We start from the raw sequence: 5,716 nt of genomic DNA, 5'->3' as shown, positions 1-5,716 counted from the left end.
ATCTATCAGGCCTCGACATCTGGAGTATTACATGCTGTAACTCAAATGAAAATATTTCACCTAAAAGTACGGTGCCTCTGTCCATGATATCATTAAAGGAAATCATTAAGCATTTATGCAGCACTTTGTGCCGGAAAAGTGCTTTACAGTTATTTTTATTGCCCACCAAAATCCTCTGAGGCAGGTCCTTCTCTCCATCTTAAAACCAACGCTGAGAAGAGATGAAATTACTTAGGGTCTTGGAGAAAATAAACGACCATATCAGAGTAAGACCTTTGAGTGCCAAAGTCAGCCATTTTATTTAATCCACTGAACCATTAAGTTAGCATTTTATTCACTATATAAAGCATTTAGCATATATAAAGCATATATATATAGCATATATAAATATATAAATATAAATATAAAATATAAACATATATATTTATATATATGCTATATATATATATATAGCATATATAAAGCATATATTCACTATATAAAGATTTAGGATTGACTCGTTTTTCTTGAACACCTAGATCTCTGGCGGTGTAGATCTCTGGTGGCGTAGATCTCTGGCAGTGTAGATCTCTGGCGGTGTAGATCTCTGGTGGTGTAGATCTCTGGTGGTGTAGCTACTTATTCACAGTCACTACACTCATCTTGAGCATCTCTGAAGAGCACCGAGCTCCTGAAGAAATGTAATTAAAAAGAAAAAAAAATCAATGTATTTTAAAGGATCGGCTTTACTGCACTAAATAATAAATAACCACTGGAATCTGTAGCTTAACCCTCAGACTAAGGTCTGCCTTCTGGGCGGAAGGGCATTCCTCAATCCAGGGACTCAGGGATCCAAGCGCCCTCCCTATCAGCATAGGGTGTCCAGGGGGCAGTAAAACAGGAAGCTGGCGAGGGCGGGGTGGGACCCCCTTCTGTGGATAAGTACCCTGGGCCACAGTGACGCACACCCTGTTAGCTCTTCTGCCCAGAAGGCTTTCGGCCAGAGGTAGTCCCATGGACCCCTAGACCAGCACCCGGAGGCTGGAAATGTCAGCAAGTGCCTGGTCCATCCGGATTTGACTTTAATTCTCTCTTTTCAACTTTGAATTCAAAATGTTAGCGGCAACATTTAGCCAACTTTTGCCTGCGGTGGGCACCACACTACCCTTGCCATCTCTCATTCACGGCCTCACATCTCCTGACCTGCATGATGTTCAAAGTCCCTTTCCAGACTTCGTCTCATGGGATTGCAACAGCAAGAGAATTTCTGGTGGTCAAAAGGGCTGCTGTACTTCCTTTCCACTTCCTCCAGTCCAGCAGCTGTGAGACCTGGGAACCAAGGGCTACGGTGTGAGGAGGGCATATCCTGTTATCTCAGCCCCCGGGACTGGTCTTCCACACCGGCTTCGAGTCAGGGGCAGTATTAATGTTACGCCTGAAACTGGGTCTTGGTGGACGGCCACTGCATCTCTTGCTCACAGTCAGACAGGCTGCGCTGTCTTGCGACAGGCTGGGCTCCACCTCGCCCGTGTTTGTGGAAGCTGAGAAGATGGGAGGCTGGAAGGCAGTGGGTGGCATGGGATTGGCACGGCTGAGTGTGGGGGCCAAGGTTAAACTCTGCTGCTCCCCAAACTGTGCAGAACCACGTGCTGGGTGCCGTTCACACCCTTATCCAGAGTCTTCATTGCGGGGGTTGTGAAAAAAGTTAGGAGACGATTCTGAAAATAAAAGGGCATGAAAACAAAATGTGCAATGACATGGAAAGAAAGAAATAGTTGGAAGATCTGGATTACGGAATGATTCCCTTTGGGGGTGTGGCGAGGGCCAGCTGAAGATTTCAATTGGCCCTTCTCATGTATTTTCTTAAGCTGGCAAAGCAGCTGGACTGGTTTCTGAATAAGGCAGTAATGAATTTGTTTACAGATTGACTGGTCAGAGCTCTCTGACTTTAGCCTCCAGGTCTTCAACTAATGCTGACAACTTTGACCTAATTTGGGGAGGCAATTATATTTGGCTGGGTTGCTGAGCTCTTTCTCAGAACCTCTTCTCAGGACACTTGCCAAATGCTCTTTTTGTAACTGTGTTATAAAGTCTGAGGAAAGTTGTCTTGGGTCATTGCCCAGGACCTAATGCCCCAATTATAGACATACATGCTTGCAATCTTTGTGTTCCATGAGGGCTGAAGCCAGGCACCAGCAGCCTTCTCTCACAGCTCTTCAAAACTGGGAAGGCTCTCTGACCGCAATCAGTTGCCTGACGGGAAGCAAAAAACTTTACCTCTCTATATGGTAGCAATTCCTTTGTCCAGCGCAGTCCTTCTCAGTGCCTTTAAAACCAGGGTTCTCTTTCATAAATCACAGATTTCAAACTTGATGTGCTGGAAAAGCTGGTGGAGTTTGCTTCACTTCTATTCTGTCTTCTGACTGGAATAATTGGGGTGGCTTTATGTTTCATAAAATCACACATGTCCTAATTAAGCCTTTGGAAATTGGAACATACCTAGAATTGACACTGATATGTTATCACATTTCATCTCTCCAAAATGTGAATATGACATTGTTACCTTCAGAACACTTATATTTCTGATATAAGTGGAATCATGATTGTACTGAAAGCCAGCCTCTTCCTTAGCTTTGTTAAAAAAAAAAAAAAAAAAAAAAAAAAGAGGTGACATTTAATCAGAAAGGAGATATATATTTAGCAAGGAGGGGAGAAGGTGACTCAGGAGGAGTAGGGTGAGGAAAAGACAAGGAAAGAATAAAACTGCTCACATTAGCTTTTGCTGCTGGGCTGTGAGCTATTCTTATCCTGTCAGCACAATTAATGAGGGAAAAACAGTCCCCAGAAGGAATGGGCTGGAGGCACTGGTCTGCCCTCCCTGCTCCCCACGCCAAGAGAGACAAGGTCTAGAGCAAGTTTCCCCAGTGGGAGGTACTGGGAAGGTGACTTCTTGTCCCCAGGGAAAACTTTCTGTCTTTGTCAACCTCAGAGACAACTTGATTTAGTACCAAGAGTATACACAGAGATGCAAATGCAAGGGAAGGATCTCGCCCCTCCAACTGTTGATGGTGTAGACAGGGAGGGAAGATTGACACACTAGAAACCAAAGAAAGGAGTTTACAAAGCAGTGAGCAATCCAGAGCTGGCCTGCGGGAGTTCACAGGGAAGAATCTAGAAAAGAGAAAGCTTTCACCCAGGGTAGTTGGGAAGGATTGCAGGAGAAAGGGGATCCTGGGCAAATCTCAAGGGATAACAGCTAAAGATCAATGGGGAGAAAGGGAAGAATGTGGACGGCAGATCACGTGTTGGAACGATGGGAGCAGAGTGGCCTGATTGGGGGAAGGCTTCCTACTGAACTGTGTTCGTTAAGACTGAAAATTTTCTTGAGTTTCTGCCACCTCCACCGAAAGACCAGTGATGCCTGAATTCACCTTCGGTAAAAGTGTCAACTCTTGGTTTAATTTGCATGACCCAAGACAGCCAGCTTTATTTCGTACCTTACAGTGAGGGTCCTCTGAGATTTCAGAAACTGCATAATTTGTGTGTGTGTGAGCTCAGAAAGAAATGTGACAAAATATGCTAATAAGAAAAGTTATCTTGTTTTTTTTAAAAAGATTTTAATTATTTATTTGACGGAGAGAGAGAGAGGAGGGGAAGCACAAGCAGGGATAGGAGCAAAGGGAGAGGGAGAAGCAGACTCCCCCGCTGAGCAGGGAGCCAAACCCATGTGGCTCAAACCCAGGACCTTGAGATCATGATCTGAGCTGAAGGCTGATGTTTAACTGGCTGAGATACCCAGGCACCCCGCTTTCTCTTATTTTTTAAAAGAAAACTTTAAATCAACATGTCCATACATATCATTTTTTTGTTTATGTTTCTTAGGTACTAGTAGCAATGGGTAGTCATAATAGATTACAGTAATAAGAAAATGTTACGTTTTACATTTAGAGGGCATTTTCGTATCTATTGTCTCATTTGGAGAGTTACTACCAATCCAAATGTTTATCCTTCCTGCAAAGGGTTTTCCACAAAGTCACAGAGGTGATTTATGGAAGATCCAAAATTCAAGCCCAAGTCTCTGACTACCAGTTGACCGCCCTCCCCACCTGTGGGCCACACCACCTGTGCCAACAGCAGAAGTATCCATTACACTGGCTGGGATGAAAAACAGCAGTCCTCCACATGGATGAGAACCCAGCAAACGGACACATCTCAGTCACTACTGGTGGGAGCATAAATTGAGAGGCATCCTTCAGAAAAAGCAATTTGGCAAAATGTATTAAGAAACTTAACACTAGGGGCGCCTGGGTGGCTCAGTCATTACGTGTCTATCTAGCTCAGGTCATGATCCCTGGGTCCGGGGACCGAGCCCCACATGAGCCTGCTTCACCCTCTCCCACTCCCCTTCCTTGTGTTCCCTCTCTCCCTGTGTCTCACTCTCTGTCAAATAAATAAATAAAATCTTAAAACACACACACACACACACACACACACACACAACAACTTAACACTATTCCTATACTTTGACCCAATAATTTTATTTCTAGGAATCTATTGTAACTAATTACTGAGAGTTGTGGCCAATGACTTTCACAGAAATGAGTTTACCGGAATGCTACTTTTAATATCCACCAACAGGAGATTAGTTAAGTACATTCCAATGGAATATTATCAAAGTCATCAAGAATCTCATTTTTGAAGATTATTGCTAACAAATATTGAGAAGATATTTACGATATAAGATCAAATGAAAAAAAAAATTCAGCCTGCAGATAGTGTAACTGGCAGAGAGAGAGAGACAGAAAGAAAAAGAAATACATCAAAATATTAGCTGAGCTTAAGTGTGGGTGATGAGATGATACATAGTATTTTTTAAAAATTTTATACCCATTTCCCATGTTTCCTATAAAGAAGATGTAGGAATTTTATACTTAGAAAAAGATTATACTTAAAATTTATAAAATGGTAGAAACGGTGGATTATACCCTAAAAATAAAGAGTGATGAAGGGATTTAAGATCATCATTTCACCTAGACTGGTCTATAAACTGCACGTCTCCTGTTCAGGGGAAAAACCCAAACCAAAGCCAAACCAACCACCACCAACAACAACAAAAAACCCAACAAATAAAAGCGGTGCAAACTTGTTACATTTCCAAGGAGAAAAGTAAGAATTCCTAAGATGAAAACCACAATTGCAGTGGAGCGTGTGGCAAATGTTTAAAGCTAGAAAAGTCTGGCCCGAGCTAGTTGACTCACTTGCCGGGTCTACGCAAGCAGTGTCCAGCACGTCTGCGTCTAGGCAGCCTTTCTGCGAGATGTTCTTCAGCGTCCCTCCGCCCTGGGGACATTTGGGCTCTTCCTGCATTGTGTCTGGCCCTCCTGATACACAGGAACAGACACCAGTGAGCCAGAGAGATCGCAAGCAAAAAAAAGCGCAGAGATATTCTGGAACTTTCTAGGCGGGAACAGAAAGCAGCACAGAAAGGGCGGGAAGAGCAGCCCCCCGCGCCCGGGGTTAACACTTTGCTTTTTGAGGAGCCTTCGGGCCTTGGAGGGCTTCCAGTCTGAACTCGCAGAGTTCGCCCACAGGAAAACAAATAGCTGGCGTGCTCCGTGTTTACTCTGCCTTTCTCAAGGTTGCAACATCAATTTCCCAACTGTGCAAGCTGGTAACGCCGAGGAGACGTTTTGTGAGCTCGGGGCCTTTCCTCCAGTCTGCATGACCCACGTGTGGC

The 5,716-nt window shown here is 43.9% G+C and overlaps 1 long non-coding RNA gene across 1 annotated transcript; it reads right to left on the bottom strand.

Annotated features, from left to right (window-relative positions):
• Positions 1–547: 547 nt before the first annotated feature.
• LOC131830411 (uncharacterized) lies at positions 548–5,482 on the bottom strand. The gene is made up of 3 exons (XR_009353144.1): positions 5,238–5,482; positions 2,257–2,402; positions 548–670 (listed from the first exon to the last, which is right to left on the bottom strand). It is a non-coding gene; the product is annotated as an uncharacterized LOC131830411 (long non-coding RNA).
• Between the last annotated feature and the right edge of the window lie 234 nt (positions 5,483–5,716).

Source organism: Mustela lutreola, chromosome 4 (genome assembly GCF_030435805.1).
Source record: "Mustela lutreola isolate mMusLut2 chromosome 4, mMusLut2.pri, whole genome shotgun sequence".
Lineage (NCBI taxonomy): Eukaryota > Metazoa > Chordata > Mammalia > Carnivora > Mustelidae > Mustela > Mustela lutreola.
The sequence above is the reverse complement of the archived record's forward strand: the minus strand, read 5'-3'. Positions and strand labels throughout refer to the sequence as shown.